This window comes from Cynocephalus volans, chromosome 5 (assembly GCF_027409185.1).
Source record: "Cynocephalus volans isolate mCynVol1 chromosome 5, mCynVol1.pri, whole genome shotgun sequence".
NCBI classification, from domain to species: domain Eukaryota; kingdom Metazoa; phylum Chordata; class Mammalia; order Dermoptera; family Cynocephalidae; genus Cynocephalus; species Cynocephalus volans.
The window spans coordinates 93,201,262-93,222,479 of NC_084464.1; the positions used below are offsets into that span (position 1 = coordinate 93,201,262).

Genomic DNA, 21,218 nt, shown 5'->3' on the forward strand with positions numbered 1-21,218 from the left:
TTTTTATTCATATGGACTTTTAAGGACAAGCTTCTGACATAAATGGTACCATAATATGAGAGCAGAAAGCTCTTGACAGCAGAGTCAGCAGAACAGAAGTATTAAATGCTCCACATGTCTGTAGATCAGTTTGGACTTGGCAACCCCTACTTTGTCTGGGAGAGTTACAACATATATTCTATGATACAAGAAGGCAGGTTCTCCAAGACAAACAACTGAATTAAAAATCCACGAGAGGGCTGGCCGGTTAGCTCACTTGGTACAGTGTGGTGCTGATAACATCAAGGTAAAGGGTTCAGATCCCCATACCAGTCAGCCACCAAAATAAATAAATAAATAAATGGTTTCTAGAATAAAATTCACTTATATATATCATTTTATTTTACCTACCCAAAGTAACAGATGCTATCGGGCAGCTACCAACGCTGTTCCCAAACCTCTTCTTTAAGCCCGCTTCCCAAACTAGAGAAGAGAAGAGGCAGATATGCAAACTCCGGGACTCTTTCACATGTTGTCAATAAGATGTAAGGGGGAACTTTACTGGAGAATTTATAGGAAAGAGTTTGCTTCTTGTTAAAGAGGCTGATGAATCAGAAGAGTCCCCTGATACCACCCTTTCCCGCTTTGAACACAGTTGTGTAAGAACACAGTACCTGGAGATGGGAAAGCCATGTTGTAACCCTGAGGTAACAGTTCTTAGATAAAGAATCCGTTATAGGAATAGCAGAGTAGAAAAGTTCTAGATGACCTTGCTGAACTCAAACCTGGAAATGCCTAACCCCAAACTTCTTTTTTTTCCCACCCAACAAAAAGCCATAACTTTATTAATGACAGAAACAGTAAAAATGTCAAACCAAGCTGCAATTACTCTTTCATAACACGAAAAAGAGTCCTCGTTTTCAGATGGTTACATTGTTAATTTCAGAATAGCATTTACAATGCCATTACTGTTATTATTCAGGACTCCTGCTGACATTGCTTTCCACCATCTGCTTGTGACATGACCAATTCTATGTCCTTAACTTCCTCACCTGTTTCATCAACCTCCTCTTCATTCTCCTCTTGTATAGTTGAGTATGTTTTCTTGAATGCTTGAGACAGCTTCACCATGAACTTTGCTGAGATAAATCCTCGATCTTGGCTTCCCCCCAAACTATGTAGACATCTGAAGCTGGGGTCTTGTAGACATTTGGTTTTGTGATAACAAAGAGTATATTCTTAGATTTGAGATAGTGACTCTAGTGACCTCCATAACCTGTCGAAGACCCAGTTTGGACATAGCTTTCCATGCCTTCTTTCCACTCTGACTCTTTTTACTTTTTGACTGATTCTTCATTGATTTGAGCTACTGCTACCAGCTGGGCTTATGTGGTTGCCTGTGTGGAATCTTGTTCCTTGAGCTCTGGTACTGATTCATCACCATCAGATTCTATTCCCCACCTGTGCGGGAAACATGAAACCAAGATGGAAGCAAAAAAAGCCCAAGATTCTTATTTCATGAGAAAATTAGAAGTGTATTCCTTAAGCTAGTGCCTCCCCACGTTGTCTGATCATGGTACACATAGAAAATGACATGGTACAGTGCACTGACGTAATCAGAAAGGCTGCTTATAGGCAGAGGTGACTAGCCTGGAGACTTTGGTCACCTTTAGTCCCACTCAGTTGCCCCAAAGGCTGAGGGTGTCAATAACTTGGCCACACTTGTAACCCATTTATGGCACACAAGTGGTGGAGGCAAACCAGTTGGGAAGTTCTGCTGAAGAAATGAGGGTGAGGTGTTCTGAACTTCACAGCAAAGCATATCCTACCTGACACAATATATATTCTTAATGAGTGGAGGGAGGGAGGGATTGATGGATGGATGGATGAAATTTGATCATGTACCTGGTTGGGAAGCTTGGAAGTTATGTCATATTCAGAGGATCTTGGCAAAGGTGTCTCAGGTTCAGTAGATAACTGAGGTTCCACAAGAAAGGGACTTTGTTTTTGCTTCTCTCTGTAATTCTGCCTTCATTCTTCTCTCTTTGCATGAAAACCAGCTTTGCTTTCCCCACCAGATAGCAGCAGATGGATGCCCCACCCTCCCTGTCACAGTAATAGCAGGCCCAGCCTCTGGAACCAGGCTACCAGTGTCCAAATCCTAGCTCCACCACTAATTAGCTGTGTGACCTGGACCATGTTACTTAACCACTCTGTGCCTCAATTTCCTCAACTGTAAACTGGTGATAATTTTATATGTATCAGTAGAGTTGTGGGAAGAATTAAATCCAGTAAAATATATAAAATAATTTAAAACAGTAAGCATTATATTACTGTTAGCTATTATTATCTTTGATTCTCAGGCAACAAAATATGATTGGTTGGTCTGCTCCTAGCCTGATCCCCCAATCATCCTTTACACATCATTATGTACTACTTATTCAGAGTGTTTATCTCAATTGTAATTTAGTCCTTTTCTTTCTTTCATTTTTTTTTTTTTTTGGCAGCTGGTTGGTATGAGGATCTGAACCCTTGACCTTGGTGTTATCAACACCATGCTCTAATCAACTGAGCTAACCAGCCAGCCCTGTGATTTAGTATTTGATTGCGGACCATCTGCTTTTGCTCACTGTTCTATCCTCAGTGCATAGCACAGTGGTCAGAATTTCCATGAAGTTCAATTCTAGGGTACACCATTTACATTGTATTTCATGTGCAACATGGTAGTTTGATGGTGGTCAAGACCCAATAAATATGTGTTGACGACTGAATTAATGGTCTAATCCACCATGGCTGGGGGTGCAATTGTGTGGCTGAGGAGGCAGTTCTTAACAAAGGCAAATAAGATGAACAGAAACCTCCAGATGTATCCACTATTGCCAGGCACAGGGAATACAAAATCAAACAAATGTCAGGTAGAATTGTTGGTGGCATAATCAACTCCCCCTCCTTTATCCTTAATTTGGTAACCCCAAATGTTGTCAGATATCAACACACTCTGGGAAGGAACCCCAGACTCAGAAGTTGAATCAAGATTGGTCTGTGCAACATATGGTAACAACCCCCCTAACTTTGTGGCCCAATTGTGACCACTGACATATAAGGAAGAAAGTGTTGAAGGGGCATCTAAGAATTTGTCCCCCAGTTAAAATAAATACAATGAGAAGGCCTGTACCCTTTTCCTGCCTAGATGTTAAGCCAAAGAGGAAAGCCAAAACCAAGGGGGAAACAGTAGAGGGATGGAAAGAGCCTAAGCACAGATACTTTTATCATGTAAGTTATTGCACATTTTTATTGTGTCAAGTACACTCTTTCTTGCAGCCAAACACATTCTAATTGAAAAACATGGTCTCTTTACCTTAGGAACTGAAAGTGAGTGAGGGAAACAGATCAGAAAATCAATATCTTAAAATCAGGAACAGAGAAGGATGCCCGCTATCACAACTCTATTGCACAATGCATTGTAGCTCTTTGCACAACAGGATAGAAAAAAGAAACAGAAGAATCGTGACACTAAAAGCAAGCAGTATCCATAAAACAACAAATAGATAAATTGGATTTTATAAAAATTAAAATCTAAATCTTTTTCTCTGCAAAGACTATTAAGAGGATGAAAAGACAAGCTACAGACTGGGCTAAAATATTTGCTAACTATATACCTGAGACAGGACTCATATCTAGAATGTATAAATAATTCTCAAAACTTAACAGTAAGGAAAAAAAATCTAATTAGAAAATAGGTAAAAGATATAAAGAGACATTTTACAGAAGAGGATATAGGGGTGTCAAATAAGTACATGAAAAGATGTTCAACACCACCAACCATTAAGAAAATGCAAATTACTAAGACCACAATGAAAAAGCACTACATACCTATCAAAATGGCTGAAATAAAAAATAGTGACAACACCAAATGCTGGGAAGGATGCAGAGAAACTGAATCGCTCATACATTGGCAGTGGGAATATAAAATGGTATAACCATTCTAGAAAACAGTTTGGCAGTTTCTTATAAACTAAACACACAATTAATAAATGGCCCAGGAATTGACCTTCTGGGTACTTATCCCAGAAAAATAAAAATTTATGTTCATGTAAAAACCTGTACACAAATGTTCATAGCAACTTTATTCATAATAACCAAAGACTGCAAACAATTCAGATGCCCTCCAACAGGTGAATGGCTAAACACACAGTGGTACAGCCACACCATGGAATATTACACATAATAAAAAGAATGAACTATTGACACACACAACAACTACATGGGTCTCAAGGACATTATGCTGGGTGAACAAAAGGCAGTCTCAAAAGGTCATGTGATGTATGATTCCATTTATATAACATTCTTGAAGTGACAAAGTTATAGAAATGGAGAATAGATCAGTGGTTGCCAGGGGCTAGCAACGGTGTTGGGGAAGGGGTTGGGTGTGACTATAATGAAGCAGCATGAGGAAGATTCTTTGTGGTGATGGCAGAGTCCAGTATTTTGATTGTGATGGTGGTTAAATAAAGCTATCCATGTGATAAAATTGCACAGAGCTACACACACACACATTGTACCAATGACTCAGTGTTGTAAAGATGTCAATTCTCTCTAAATTGCAGTAGTAGCAAACGATTTATTTCTTTCTCCCATTACATGAGGACTGGAAATTTCCTATGGCCATATTAGACTCTGCATGATTCTATGTGTCTTCCTATTCTGGGATCCCAGCTGAAGGAGCAGCCAGTCTTTGGGGCATGATGGTCTCATGGCAGAGGGCAGAAGCTCAAGGGCAGTGGGAGAAGCACTAATGCACATAACATATTTAAAGCTTCTGCTCTGCTGTGGCTTAAATGTTCCCCCAAAACTCACTGAAGCTTGATCCCCATTGTAACATTAAGAGGGCAGAAAATCAGACTATGGCAGTGTTGAAAGGTGGGTCCTTTAAGATGTGATTGGATTGTGATGACTATGCCCTTGTGAATGGATTAACCCATTTGTGGAGTAAAGAGTTAATGGTTTAGTGGGTTGTCATGAGAGTGGCACTCATAGCTTATAAGGAGAGCAAGTGAGCATGTTAAAGAGCTCTTGCCATTCTTGCCATTTATGCACTGTGTTGCCACGGGACTCTATATAGAGCCCCCACCAAGAAGAAGGCCTTCACCAGATGTGTTTCCTGGACCTTGGACTTTCCAGCCTCTGAAACTGTAAGAAATAAATTTCATTTCTTTACAAATTACCAAGTTTGAGGTATTCTGTTATAAGTAGCAGAAAAGAGGTTAATACATGCCTCAACAGAGTGTTGGCCAATGCAAGTCAACATAAGCCCCAAACCAATGGAGCAGAGAAGTCTACACCACCTATAGGAAAACATGACAAAGGTGGGAAGGGAAAAAATAATTTTAATGAACAATGTAATCCACCACATAGATATACTGTGAATCCAAAGCAAAATCCTGAGTTTTTCATGGAGCCTAACAAACTAATTCTAAAATGTCTATGGAAGAGTGAAGGGCTAAGAATACTTGAGATCTTTATAAAGAAGAAAAAGAAGTTAAGTCAGGGTAGGACTTCCATAATCAGAAATCAAGGTTTGAAATAAAACCACAGATTTTCAAGTAGTATGGGACCAACGCAAGGACAGGCAAATGGAAAAAAATAGAAGACCTAAAACAGACTCACACATACATGGAAACCCATTATAAGATAGCTCTGGTGTTGCAAATGAGAAGAGAAATGAATTTCAGATGGAATGTGGACTTAAATTTGAAAGCAAAATCTTAAAACATTTGGAAGAAAATATGGGAGAATATTTTTATATCCTTGGGATCAGGAAAGACTTCTCAAGACATATGAAACAGCGCAAAAGACATGACCAATTAACCAAATAGGAAACAAGAATGGTTATTAAAAATTAAAGATGTTCAACCATACTGGTAATTAGGGAAATACAAATTACAACCATTATGAGAAATCATTTCACATCCACAAAGAAAACAAGTACTGGCAAAGATGTGGAGCAAGGGGAACTTTCACACACTGCTGATGGGAATGAAAACTGGTACAACTAATTTAGAAAACTATTTGACATTGCCTAGTAAATTTGAACACACATACCTTAAGAGCTAACAATTCCACTTCAAGACATATATCTTAAGAAACATTCTTGCATTCATGTATTAGGAGATATATTTATAGCAACATTGTTTGCAACAGCAAAAACTGGAGCCAACCCAACACCCAAAAGTAAAGTAGATAATGAAATTGTGTTATATTCTTACAATGAAATATTATATAGCAGAGAAATTGAATAGCTGAGTCTCAGAAACACAATGCTGAATGAAAAATACAAGTTGCACAGGAATCATACAAATAATTCCATTCACAAAAACCCTCAAAAACAGGCAAAAATGAGCTATGTAGTGTTTAGGAATACACATAGTTGTGATAAGAGAATTATTAACATAAAATTCAAGATGGTGGTTTTCTCTCTAGGGGAAGGATGTGATCACAGAGAGGCACATGCAAGCCTTCTTACTGAGTGGAAGTTTTAGCAAAGGCAGTTTCAGTGGAGTGGCAGGGACAGAAGCCAGAACAGTGTTCTGAGGGTTGCACTGAAGCTAACAACATGAAAGATAGCTAGTGCAGTCAACTCATTACACAAATGTTGCTAGAAATAGGAGCAGATTACATTATCACAAGGCAGTGAAAATGATCATTCACAGAGCAGACTTCTTTCTCACGAGGCAGGGAGCGGGTCGTGGGGTGGATGCGTAAGGCTGGCTGTGACTGAGCTGAACAGAAGGGCAAGAATGGAGCTGTGGGCTGGGGGCCTTCCTCATACAGAGGGAGATTTAGGAGTCCCCTTTCACTGGTTGCCCAAAGACTGTGCCCACTTGGAGATGAGCAAGCAAGATCTCCAAGCGGCTCAGCCACTGCCTGCCTTCCTCTTGTGAGGCCTCCTGCCAAGAATTCCCATTAATCAAAGGCTGGGAACAACTGCAGACCAGTCAGCTCCCAGGAACTCACGTGTCTTGCAGGCTGACTTGGGCTTTCTGTTTATTTCAGCATGATTGCTCTGACTGGTCACAAATATAATTTAAAACCCCATCTCACTATGACTTTAGGGTGATGTTTAAAAGGCCTCTCAGAGAAATGGAGCACTCTGTATCTCTGGAAGTTTACTCAAGAGACCAGCTAGGAAAATTCTTCAATCTGGAAAACTGTAAGAGAGAAATGATCACATTGAACAGTCACATGTACCTACCTTGCCTTTGGGGGTTGTCCTGGATGGAGCTCAGTGGTGACCTGCCTGAAGAGAAATCTGGAGCTACTAATGAGCAGGGAAAGGAAATGTGTTCTCCTAATAGCTCTAGGAGGGGAGTGACAGGGATGGGGAACAAATCTAAAGAAGGCCAAAGAGAGGTTCCCTCCCTACTAAGTAAAACTGTAGCTATGACTACGGGGTTGGGGAAGTTCAAGCATCTACCCTCCCCTAGCGTGAGGAGGGGCCCTTGGGATTTCTCCTGCCTAATGCTCTCTGAGGAAGAGAAGAAAACAATCGACATCTTATGGGAAAGGAGACCATCATGTTTTATTCCCCCCAGGGAAACCTGGTCTATTTCAGTAGGGAAAAGAAAAGTCAGGTTCACAATAAGCTTGTCCCAAACCTCAAGTAACACTGAAACTGCATTTTAGGGTTCCACCTTCCTCCCTCTCCTTCTCTCTGCGTTTGGAGGGCAGATGCCTGTTCACCCTCCTTCAAAGGGTTGAATGAGGTTTCATTCATTCGTGCACTGATTCAACAGTAATTTATTGAAGGCTTACTATGTCCTGGGAGCTCTTCTGGGTACTGAAGAAGTAAGTAGTTGTGAAAGAAAGTAGACACCAACAGACTGAGGTAATGGCACGGAAAGTGATATGCACACGGGGGTGAGGATCGCTCAGTGCTTCTGCCCGTTCCATAAGGGGTGGTTCCGACAAGCACCTTCCAGACAAGCTGTTTAGAATAAAGGCTTCCCGCCCCCTCTCCAGCTACCCTCACGAATCTGGATCTTTCATCATTGTTGTTCAGCTTCCCCTGAGCCGCCCCAGCTAAGTGAACCATGAATGTGTGGAAATATCCGCTCGGCCAGGGGTTGAAGGTTGGAGGTTTTTCCTCCCGAATCTCCTCTCCTCCGATCAATCTCCTGGAAACCCCTGTGCGGAAAGCCTCGCCCCACTCCAGGTCCCCTTCCTCCCCCTATCCAGAAGGGGGCCTCTCGGTGCCCGAGGGGCAGCGCCCCCGGCCAAAAAGGTCTGCAGACTTGGGACCGCCCCAGGGCCGTGGGGCCCCACCTCTCACGCGGGCCCCCGCCGTGCCCCGGCCGGCCGCTGCGGGGCGCTGCGGCCCCAGTTTAGGAGCCGCCGGCGAGCGGGGCGGGGCGCGGCGGGCCCGGCCACAGGTAACCCGCCCGAGCCGAGAGCCCAGCCTGGCGAGCGGGCGGCTGGAGGCTGCGGCGCTGGGCTGCGCCGAGGCCCCGGGGGCCGCAGGAGCCAGCGGGAGCCCGTCGCCATCGTCTCCTCCTCGCCCCCCACCCTGTCGCCGGCTTCGTTCCCTGCGGCGCGGGCGTCCGACGCGGGAGAGAAAGGTACCGCGCGACCTCGCCGTGTCCCTTCGAGCGCCCCTTCATCCGGAGGACGGCGCCCCCCGTTCCCAGGGTGGCTCTGGTCCGGGGAGGGCGGTATCGAGGGGGGAGGGAGCCCCCGATCGCGGAATGCGGGGGTCGGGGGAGCAGACGGAGCGCGTCGCCCCTGCCCTGCGGCCTCGGGGAAGCCGGGGCGGGAGCGGGAGTCCCCCCGGGGAACCTTCCCTGTCGCTTTGCCTCAGTTGCCGCCCTAGTACACGGGACTTTGGGCCGGGGTGGGGGTGGGGGCGGTAGAGAACTTTTTCATCTTCGCTCGTCCCCCCCACTTTCTCCAGTGAGCTCGTAGAAAAGCGGGGGACGGGGCTGGCCCGCCAGGTGTCTCTCCCCGCCCCGGCGGCTGGTGGTCTGTGGGCGGAAAGGAAGGTCCCCTCTTGTCACCTGGCGCTCCCAGCTGTCCCCGGGCCGGCGGGCTGGGCCAGAGTGACCAGTCGCGACTCGCACACGCCCACGACCTGCCCCCACCCCCTGCCAGAATACAGAGGGGTGCAGGCGCGCGCTGTCGGGGACGGGGTTCCCGGGGAGCCCCAGCCTCCTTCAGTGTTAGCGGGCAGCATCTCGGGTCCGAGGAAGCGAGTGCGCTGTCCTGTTTGGGTTCAGACGTCAGTTTACCCACACTTGACTTGGATTTAAGTGTGGTGCTTCCGGTAGGTTTGGGGGGCGGGAGGGGAACTGGGCCATTGTTTGTGACCCAGAAGGGACTTGAGTTTCCTAAAGCTGGTCGAGAATGTATCCCCTGAAGCGTAGTGATACGGTTCACGTCGTGGTGAAGAGATCCAGTTTGGGGTGGTGAGATTGAGTCCTGACGCCACCACTTGTTAGGTGTGTGACTTTGGAAAACCCACTTTAAACCTTAGTTGTTAAAACTGTAAACTGGAAGTATTCTGCATAACCTCGACGTATTGTGGAAATGAAGCGAAGTGAAGCAAGTAAAATGCTTGGCATAGGGCTCTTGAGTGCTGGGCATCCTTTTCGTGAACCTGTAAGGTGATGATACTCCTTCATGTTAAGGTAAGATCTGTTAGACCAATGTTAAGTGGGAAGAACTTGGCAATGAAGACAGACATGTCTGGGTCTAAGGTGGTCCCGTGGTGTACTGATGGACTCTGAGTGGGGGGTTGTCATTCTTAAAAAAAGCAGGAGCAACCTTGTTGTTCTTGTATGTGGTAGGCGTCTCTACATATTTAACCTCCTCTGTCATCCCTAGTATGTGCTTAGCATATGGTAAACAAATTTTTTTAAAATTAGGAATACAGATTACAATTGGAGTTTTCTGTCCTCTAGGTCATAAATGGGGAGGGGAGGCGAGGGGAGGGTAGAAGAGGCATGAAGAGGAAAACAACTAGTTGCACAGAGATGGCAGGTATAAAGGTGATTTTTTTTTAAAAGGCTAATTTGTTAATTACTTGTTTGTCCCTGGTGATATCAAAAATTAACTTTAGTCTCCCACTTAAACCCACCAGCCTCTCCAAAGCTTCTCCAGATAAGCCTGTACTCCAAGTAAAAGCAGACTGCTTGTGATCCAGCTCAGCTTAGAGACAAGGCACACTTCCAACTCCCAAAGCCCTCCTCCCATGTAGTCTGGTGCTGCCGCTGTGTATCATACACTCAGATAAGTATAAAACGTCTAGGTACAATTTAAATAATAACTATAGAACACACACCCAAGTACCCATCACCCAGCCGAAGAACTAGAACATCCCCAGGCCCTTGGAGCCCTTGAGTGCCCCTCCCCATGACCTTCCACTCACTTCTCCCCTTCCCCCAATAAGCCACTATTCTGGATCTTGTGTTTTTTTCCTTGCTTTTCACACCTAATATTTTATATGAAAAACCCTGTGAAAGGGACGTTTCCAGGCAATCATTTGCACAGTAACCTGGAGCATTCTTTTCTCTTCTTTTCTTTTTTTTTCTGGAGGAGTATTCTTATTGAACTTAAAAGCAGGATATTCAAAGTAACGTGCAAACCACAAAAAAGCCGAAAGTCTCAAAGTGCTGGGATCACCTAGTCTGTCTCTTCACAGTTCCTCTACTGTTTTCCTGGCACAGACTTTGAGGGTGTTTTCTGTCTGTGTAGGGGAGGCCTAGTGTCTTCCAACACAGCTTAGAGGCTATAATTTTCAAAGCTTTGCTTGAGTCCCTAAGAGTTGGAAAAATAATAATTTGTGTGCATGTGTTTCAGAAGTTTCTTTTTAAAATACAAATTATCCAGGGGGCATTGTATCGGATTTGAAGGATTAAGCTGCGAGTGACCTTTAAAAGCAGTTTTAACCCAAATTCTTCTTTTCCTGGTTATTAATGTTTGTGTTACGGTCTTTGTGTTTTAAGTTATTTCTTCATGATCACACAGCTCTTCTCAGTGAATTTGGCACAATTATATCACTTCCTGGTTAAGACAAAGATTCCCAAACTTGGTTCTTGGAGTCCTTAGTATCTGAGTAATTTTTTCATCATGCCCCTAGGTTTAAGTAGTTAGTAGTAGTTAGGTTCAGAGAACTTAGTAAGCATTTCTATCCTAACAACCTAGAATCTAGTGGGAAAAATAATACATAAACTGAGAGAAAAAATATTTTACAACAGTTTTAAGTAACAATTACGAATAGGATGTGTGTGCCTGTACTTCCTTTCAAATCTTGGGATCAGATTGGACACTGCCACTGTCATTTCCTGTTTCACATTAATTTTTCCACAGCACTTGCTTTTTATCACAGCAACCACAGAAAACTGAGCTTTGCAAAGACATGCTGTCACTGATAGGAATGAAACATGATCTAATGTTCTGAGAACCACCTCCAGGTAGTAGGTTTGGCAGAGTCCAGCATATGTAGTAGGCTGGTTCCCTTGAAATTTTCAAATATCCTAAATTGCCCCTGTGAAGTTGCTACAGTTGCAAAATACTCAGTCAGGGTGCAAAATAGTAAACCTTGAAGACATTATGCTGAGTGAAATAATCTAGTCACAAAAGGGGCAAATATTGTGTGATTCCACTTATATGTGGTACCTAGAGAAGTCAAATTCATGGAGACAGAAAGTAGAATGGTGGTTACTGGAAGCTCAGAGAGGACAGGATGGGGAGTTCATGTACTATTTTTGTGACTTCTTTGTGAGACTAATATTATTTCAAAATAAAGTTTATAAAAGGAAAAAAAAAAGAAAAAGAAATTCCATTGATGGTGTCCCACTGTTAGACTATACCAGTTAACAGGAAAGAGATGCAAGAAATAGCTATATTCTCTCTTTTATAGAGGATTGTCTGTGTTATTTACTACTCAGTTCCTAGACCTGCAGGTCAGCTATTAAATTTCCCACCAAATAGAAATTCTTAACCTGGGGTTCATCATTGGGCTACAGATGCTCTGAGATCTCCCTGAAATTATGTATTTGAGTGAATGCTCATATGTATATTTGAGGGGGAGAAGTTCCATAGCTTTCATCAGATTCTCAAATGGTTTCCTAACTCACAAAAGATCAGTAAGCACTATAAGAAAGTATTGTTTACAGAGCTCTGCCCACCCTATAGTAGGATTCTTCACTTGGGTGTCTTAGCCCCTTTCTGTTTTCTGGTATATCTTTTCCCATACCAGCTTCCAGAGGTTCTCTTTCTGGGGTAAGCCTGCACTGTTCTCTTCTCTCACAGTCTCTGCCATTTCCCTGGATCCTAAAATCCAGGACCTATTTGTGGTGGGCCAAAGATGGTGTGAACCATCTTAGAGTCCCCCACAGGGCAGTTATGGAACTGAAGTCTCTGTATAGGACTCAGCCCACAACGGCCACATCTCCTTCTGCCCTCCTTAGGCTCCAGAAAAACATGAAGTAAATAATAATATGTGAGGTATACAGTTATGGGAAACTCATGAAGGTGGTACTTGACGACTGAAGTTCAGTAAATTCTGCCTTGGGGGAGGCAAATTTAATTGTAAGATTGTCCTCTGGTTCACATTTTGTTTCAAATGTATTGTAAATATATCATATGATATGTTTTACCTTGTTTAGTATCCAGTGATTTAGGTGAGCTTTAGCATTTACATATTGTTAGAAAAGATGTTAAGTGTCAGTTAGAATTTACTTAATAAGTAGGGCTCTCCAGTCACTCAGTCTGGTTTTTAACTCATATAAATGGGCAGGGTAAGTGGCAAAAATGTAACTTGCAAGCTCTTCTTATGCATATGATTCCTCAATATTTGCATTCATCTTGGAAACTTGAATAAATCATGATTTGACTCTTTCACCAACACAAGTATATTCTGTTAAGGTAGGCTAACTGCTGTAACAAACATTTCCAAATCTCAGTGGCGTAATCCGGTGAAAGTCTACTACTAGCTCACACAAAGTCCAAATTGGTCATTCCTGGTTGGGCAACTCTCCTGGGTAGCTCTCCTTCAAGTGACTCAGGGGTCAATATTCCTTCCTTCTTGGGATGCCACTGTCTTTAACATTTGGTCTCCAAAGTCAGTACAAGGGGGAAGAGAGTATGAAGAAAGCATGCCACATAAACTACCTCCACCAGCAAGTGACCACATCACTTCTGCTCGCATTCCATTGGCCAGAACCACTTGCATGGCTCCACCTAGATTTAAGGAGGCCAGGCAACTGTTTCTGAGCAAATGTTGTTTACTTTGGAAGGGGAGCAGAACTCTTTGGTGAATAAGTAACTATCCTCTACACAAGTAGGCTAGTTTTCTTACTGGTCAGTTAAGTGCAACTACCCTCATATAATCTATTTCTTACTTTCCAAACATATGTATTTATGTGTACGTAAACTGTTATGTTTCATAGTATAAGAAGTGGATGAGACCTCCATACAGAAAACAACTGTATCATAATTACCAAGTAAGCAAATAAAAATGGGATTAAGCCATCCAGGTTCAAACATTTGTTAGGAAATGAATCATATTTAATTTACCCAGAGTCATCCAACCACGTAGAGAATTGTACATTTGAGAAAGATGGAACAGAGAAAGATTAGTCAAGGACAAGAATATACATGTCTTAATGGCTTCATGAATGTTATCATAAGAGTTTAAAAGTACTTCAAGCTGCTGGCAATAGGCTAGTGAAACTTTTTTCCCCTTCTTTAAATATGAAAAAAAAAAAATCATTGTCATGAAATGTATTATATAATCACAAAATATATGTGCCACTTTTACTTATCTGCTCTTAAGGGAAACTAAAGTTGTAAAATTTGGACCTGCTTATCTTATTTGCTTGAAGTAAATTTATGCCTAGGAGGGCTCCATTTTGCTATCTCTAGCATCATACAGCTGCAAATGGGACATTTTGAGGGATTAAAAGAGATCCGGTGAAAGATACTAGTACCCAGTTAGAGTCATGGAGAAATGTAGTAATGTACATTAACTATAGAAATGTTTCATTTATCCATTACTAGCTGGGATTAGGTTGGTCTACCTGAGGAAAAGATCCAAATGACTAAAATTTACCATCTTTTAAGGCCTAACTTTTAAAAAATTATCATACTTCATGGTGCCCATGTTGGTGTAGGGGTGGAAAAAATGTTTCCTCTACCCTTGTGGTTCTCATCTGGGACCCCTGTAACAAAGACAGATTAACAAGAGAAAAACAAACGAGTTTATTAACATGTACATTTCATATGTACATGGGAGAAAACTCAGGGAAAGAGTAACTCTCAAAAATGTGGCTTAGAACTCTGGCTTATCTAGTGTCAATAACAAAGAACATTTAGGGAAATGACAAGACAAAGGAAAAGGACCTGAGTCTCCAGAGGTAGCAAATTGTGGGGAGGTAGAAAATGGAAAACTAATGGTAGATGAAGGCCAGTTAGTACAGTCTGTTGTGTGGATTCCCCTAGTGCTATCTCCAGGTTGATAAAGATATAAAGTTGTCTTTAGGTGATCAACCTTCATCCTTACAGGTAGAGGGGGGAGGAGGGACACCTTTGTAAATTTATGTCCTGCTTTTAGGTTAATAGGTGGAGGACAGAGAGCATTCTTGAATCTATTTCTTCTCAATTGCCTTCGGCTCAAAATAATCTTAGGGCATATTTTTGGGTGGCATATTCTGCTATACTTCATTGGAATTAAAGATGCACTAGACCAAAGGTGGGCAAATTAAAGCCATGGGCCAAATCCACCCTGCTGCCTGTTTTTGTAAATAAGGTTTTATTGGAACACAGCCAGGCACATTCCTTCACATACTTTCTATAGCTGCTTTCATACTACAATGGCAGAGTTGAGTAGTTGCCGCAGAGACCACATGGCTCACAAAACCTAATATATTTACTATCTGTTCCAGAAAAAAGTTTGCTAACCCATTAGTATAACTCAGTTTGAGAGTAACTATGCTCCTAGTAAGAACCTATGTAATCTCTGTGGCCTACTATTCTTTCACCACTAGAGTAGGGATACTAAAACCTACCTGATGAGGTAGTAAAATAAACAAAGTGACTTTAAAGTTAAATTAAATGACCTTGGGCAAGTTACTGATTTTATCTTGTAGCTAGCTATCTGTCTATCTATCCTCAAGTTAGCTTCCTTATACCAATTCTTTTCAAACGTACCATGCATGAGAATCACCTGGGAAATCTGTTAAAATTCAGGGATTCCCAGTGTCACTTCCTGGATTTTGATTCAGTGGGTCTGGGAAGTTATACATTTAACAAGCACTCCAGATTCTGATGCAGGTGGCCTGTAGTCCACACTTTAAATAACTCAGATCCTTGTAGTGGGTTGTCTTTTCATCCCTAAAAATAGTTTGTCTGGCAGCTCTAGATATACTTCTTGTCTCAACCAGCATTGTAGCCTTGCCTACTTGATAGGAGAGCTTGGAACCAAGAGGAGAATGCTCTGTGGTGTTAATCATCAGCATTCTGAACAGAGAAGTGGACTTATCCTATAAATCAAATCACTCACTGTCTGAGCTCACCTAGAGACATCTGCCACTTTGCTTCCAAATAGAAATAACGATAGGAAAATTGGCACTGGGGCTTTAGCTAGTGTGACTGGTTTACCCCGGTGCTCAGTATGACTCTTGATGCTAAGAGAGAACAAATTAAAGCTAAGATTAGTATTCTGGCCCTGGGCTAGCCATCTCTTTTTAAAATCAAGGTAATAGTTAATAGCAGAAGGAGTTATGATGAGAGGAAGAACCTAAGTCCTGGTGCTTTACAGGTGCTTTAAGAGCAGATGCTTGTTTAATTGTTCATAATTTTCTTATTCTCCAGAATGTATTATCCTGTGTTACGTGAATGAATGGCTTACTCACTAAAGCCTTTGTTTACCTCCATTTGCTGTTTAAAAACTTAGGAGAGAGCTGAAAAACAAATAATGAATAAATTCCTTGGCACCTGTTGGTTTTTTAAACAATATGGAAAAAATGAGGCCCGAAAAAAGCACCCCAAAACAAAAAATATAAAAACCTGAAAGAAGAATCTCACACTTCCAGTACTTTATATGGATTGAAGTTATGTTGCTGCTGTTCAGAAGCACTGTTTTAAAACTGGGGATCAGATGCCTGAAAGCATTTTCCATCCTTGCTGCCCTTCTGAAATGAAATCTGCATGTTTGGGTATAAGACAGGGTATTTTGTACTTTGATTTATAAATGAACACTTTATCATCCAAGGATGAACTTACAGTGAATTAGATAGCTTCCTCTTGGGAGACATCTAGAGAAACTGATTTCAAGAATGTTTGCTAATAGGGATTTTAAAGATCCTATATATAAGATTATCAAAGGATTCCTTTAAATAATGAGCTCCTCTATTTCCATGATGCTTAATATATGATTAGAATTACTAAAATTCAAAGTACACCCTATTTTCAGGAACCCATCATTATCAGGAAGGTAGGGATACCTTTGTGGACCACATCTTCAAAAGTCTGTGAAATAAAAAGCCTTATTCTATTGTTATTAAAATGGTAGCTATAAATTATCCCCTACCCCATCCCCCACCCCAACGAGTAACAGGTTTAATTTCTCTATATAAACCAGAAGTTCTTTACTTTCTATTACTAAATCCTGGAGAAAAGGCATTTTGAAGGAAATACAGCTTGTATCTTTAAAAACTAATCGTTATTTTTGTGGAGTATACTTACATTTATCAAGCAAATATATTTCACAGAGCCTAGTTTCTTGTAGTTTCAGGTTTAGCCTAACTTCTTAAAAGTACACATAAAATGTTAACCTTGCAAAAGACAGGAAACTTTCCCCAGGCTAAAAGTCTCTGTTGTAAGATAAAGAATTGTAACACAGCAAGGTTGCTGGCTCAAGGATAGACAAGTTACTGATTAATATGTAAAGATACTGGGAAATTGTTGTGGGGAAAAGCAGTGTTTGCTAAGATCATGCTTTTGTTGGTGACTTAACCTTCTGCAAATTGCATTATGGAATGTCACCTTGCTTGTTACCAGCCTCTATTGTTAAACTATTACCCCACCTATGTTCTTTTTCTGTAACTTCCTGGTCTGGAAAATAAATGTGGGGAGAGAACTCCAATTCATGGTTAATTACCCAAAGGAAGGAATACCTCGCTCTTGAGGGTTTTGGGAGATTAACCCCTTTGGGGTTTCTTACTGCTTGAAAGAGATGGGCTTTGAGTAATTCTTTTGCGGCTCCATCACCCAAGGGAAGTGGGGTGATAAATCTGTGGGAAGCAAAGCAACAATTTTGATATACCAAAACCCAATTGTCTTGATGCCCAGTCTTTTTAAATCCTGAATTGACCAATTTATATTTTTACCCTTGTATTTATTTATTTATTTGTTTGTTTATTTTGACCGGTAAGGGGATCACAACCCTCAGCACGGTGTTGTCCGCACCACGCTCAGCCAGTGAGCACACCAGCCATCCCTATATAGGATTCGAACCCGCAGCCTCAGCGCTACCAGCGCCACACTCTCCTGAGTGAGCCACAGGGCCAGCCCTTTACCCTAGTATTTAAAGAGTCAAAAACAGTAGCATTCTACTTATAATTGACTTGGTTGTGTTACAAGTAGCCATGTTTTTATGCATCTCAAAGTAGAACATGAAATATCTGATTTTGTCTCAGGATTTCTTTGCAATTTCTTATTACGTCCCCTTTCCCCCGGCCTTTTGAAATTCCCCAGCCTTTTGAAATTCCCTTAACGTCAAGGACATTTAAGAGAATAAATCTTAAGAGACTTTTAGTATATGCTCTGAGTTTAGTAGCCAACTAAATTGGATGGAAGTTAATATCGCAGTTATGTAAGGTGTACTTTTTAGTGTTAATAAAGATGTGTATAAAGTGAAGAGAAAACATATTTCCCAAATCTAAGCAAATAGAGGCCATGTAATACTGATGGATTGTGTATGAAAATAGCAATATCAGGGGCTATTAGGGTATTTAAGTGAGGGAGAAAATGTTGTGTTATAATACTAAATCCAGAAGAGAAGACCAAGTATTGATTGTAACCTACTCAGATATCATAAATCCACAGCAGAGCTACCTGAGCCCTACAGAGTAAGTGGCATTCATTAAGGCTTGGTGTATTGTTGTACAAGGATCAGGGAGGCAAAGTGTTTTTCTTTTTCTTTCTTTCTTTTTTTTTTTTTTTGTTGACTGGCCAGTATGTAAGGGGATCTGAACCCTTGACTATGGTGGTATGAGCACCACGCCCTACCAGGTGAGCTAAAGCCCAGGGAGGCAAAGTGTTTTAATTTTCTCCATAAAACCTAATCCCTCCATCTGAAAAATAATTAAAACAACTTTTTGAGGCCTCTTTATTTATTTGTTTTTTTCTCTCTGATTAGCATTAAATAATGTATCTTAAAACCTCCACATTCAAACCTGGCTGAATTACCTCGCTTGGAAATGGACAATAAGGGTACTCTTTATGGGAAGTCTGTTTCATGAAAGACTGGCATGCTTTAAAGAGAGGAGTGCAGACCTGGCCAGTGGGAAGGCATGGGTTCTGATTTCATGTCTGACAGCAGCCTTTGTGCCCTCTGCCAAGTAACTTTCCTACTTCTATGGCTTTGCTTTTCTTTTTTCTTAGAAAAGTGACCACTGGCCTGATATCTTAGACTGGTCCTCAGTGACTAGTCCCCTGCTCCCATGGATTGAAGCACCGTAATATTGTTTTAGCTTAACACTTTATCATAAGGGAACTACCCATGTAAATACCACTCTGGGCAGGAAATAGAACTTTGCCAGTCACCCTAAGAAGCCCCTCTTTTGTCCCATTCCAATCATAATCCTCTCCCTGGCTCCAGTCAAATGCTCTACCCCTGAGCTATACCCCCACGGCCTCCTGGCTCCAAAAGTAACTACAGGCAGCCCTCACTTTGCATGGTATTGTGGTACTGTAGAAATGATAGAGCACGCAGAAATCCTGGTGAGCTTTCTTAATAATCAGTGGGGAAGATTGGGATTCTTCTGGGACCTTTGGAATTTTTTGCCAAAACATTAAAAGCTCTCTTACTGTCTATTATAACTATATAGGAAAATGAAAAAATAGTAAAATTTAGTCTACTGTAATTTAAAATATGAACAGCATTGAAAATTAAACAGTTTTATTTCTTTGTTAACACTTATTGAGTAGTTTGAGTAGAGCTTGTGTTCTTTTCCTTATCATTTAGCTTTTGATCTACAACAAGCGTCTTTTCCATGCCTTTTTTGAAGTTTGGATCAGCTTCCAACATTTTATCCTTTGTGCTTTCAATGTTGTGAAGTATCTCCAAGAGTTACTTTAATGTGAAGTTTTTGCTGGTGTAATTTCTTCATTTTTTCATCTCAACCACTTTCCTCATTTATGTTGATAAGGTCTCTTCATGAAGTTCCTCTGGGTGCACATCTAGAGTTTTCAAGAGGTGGCAATGCCAACTGTATTAGTCCGTTTTTGTCGCTTATAGCAAAGTACCTGGAACTGGGTAATTTATTTTAAAAAACCCAAAGTTTATTGCTTACAATTTCACAGGCTGGGAAGTCCAAAGTCCAGGGAACACATCTGGTGAAGGCCTTGTGGGTGGTGACAGTGACCCAGGGGTCTCACATGGCAGAATGGCAGAGAAGAGAGAGAAGAGAGCTAACCTTTTTGGTTCCTTTTAAAACCATCAGAGCTATGCCCATGACTACTATTATTAATCCGTTCATTAGGGCATGGTCCTCAGAATCGAATCACCTCTTCAAGGCCCCACATTTCCATTATGATAATAGGATTTCCCATCCTCTTAACACTGTCACAGTGGGGACCAAGTCTCCAATACGTTAAACTTTGGGGGGACATGATTCAACTCACTGCACCAACATTCTCCGGGTTAGCTATTTTATCTATAACTTTGTTTACATTCCATTCAGATTTCACTTCCAATGTTATTACTTTTCTTTTTTTTTGATGCACTTTCATCTTTGTTGGCCAGTTTCCTCTTTTGATCATTCATTTTTGTAAAATGTTATGTGGGTTTATTCCTGGGACACCAGAAGGCAACACAAATACATGGTTTGCTGTCTGTGCCTGAACTGAATAATGGGTGAGGAATGACTGATTAGTGGCAGACTTTGGAAGGAGAGACACAATTGGTCACTGATCATGATGCACATCTGTCAGTTACATAGTGATCTGCTGCTGTGGCGCTATTAGTGAAGTGTGTACTTTATGCAGTTTCTCGAAGTTAACACACTGTGTAAGTGAAATTTGAATCATATTGTGGGGGACTGGTGTAATTTAACTAAACTGTGAAACTGAAATTGTGCATATTGGAACCGTGTAAAGTGAAGACTGCCTGCATGATCCTAACTTTTATAGTAATCACTTCCTTATATTTTTTAATAGTTCTCCTACCCAAGTGTGTATCTTTAGACACTCTAGTTTTGTGTTGTCCTTTCACATGTTTTTGTTATATCTTTTAAGTCTCTCTTCTCCCTCTCTTTTTTAGTCTATGGGTTTACCTTCTATATTAGTTCACCAGGGCTGCCATAATAAAGTACCACAGACTGGGTAGTTTAAACAAAAATTTATTTTCTCACAGTTCTGGAGGCTAGATGTCCAAGATCAAGGTGTCTGCAGGACTGGTTTCTCCTGAGGCCTCTCTCCTTGGCTTACAGATGCCACCTTCTCACCGTGTCCTCACATGGCCTTTCCTCTGTGCACGTGCATCCCTGGTGTCTCTCTGTATGTCCTAATCTCGGCAGTCAGATTGGTTTAGGGCCCACCCTAATGGCCTCATTTTAACTTAATTAACTCTTTCAAGGCCCTGTCTTGAAATATAATCACATTCTGAAGTACTAGGAGTTGGAGCTTCAACATATGAATTTGGGGGTGGGGAGGGGAGACAAAATTCAGCCCATAGCACCCTCCATCCCTTTCTTTTCTTTACTTCTTGTCTATCAAAATAGCTGGGCTGTTTGACCACTAGTCACATAAAACATAAACTATAGTCATATAATCTTTTCATTAAAGAGTCACGATCCTCCATGAAGGACACCATCGTAGAATAGGCCTGGATTGTGTTGGGTAAAATTATGTTCTAGTTACTAAGCTGTATAACAAATCACCCCAAAATTTGGTAGATTAAAACAGCAGTAATTATTTATTATCTCTCACAGTCTGTGGGTCAGGAATTAATTAGAGAGTGA

General features: G+C 41.5%; 1 protein-coding gene and 1 pseudogene across 2 annotated transcripts in view; one reads left to right on the forward strand and one right to left on the reverse strand.

Annotated features, from left to right (window-relative positions):
- Nucleotides 1–907: 907 nt before the first annotated feature.
- Nucleotides 908–4,853, reverse strand: LOC134379102 (nascent polypeptide-associated complex subunit alpha-like; annotated as a pseudogene).
- A 3,593-nt stretch (nt 4,854–8,446) lies between these two features.
- ANKRD6 (ankyrin repeat domain 6) overlaps nt 8,447–21,218 on the forward strand; it is a 183,292-nt gene continuing 170,520 nt past the window's right edge. For both annotated transcript variants that reach the window (XM_063097427.1, XM_063097428.1), the window contains exon 1: nt 8,447–8,594. The gene's annotated coding sequence lies outside the window, so the exon portion shown is untranslated. The remainder of the gene's footprint in view (nt 8,595–21,218) is intronic.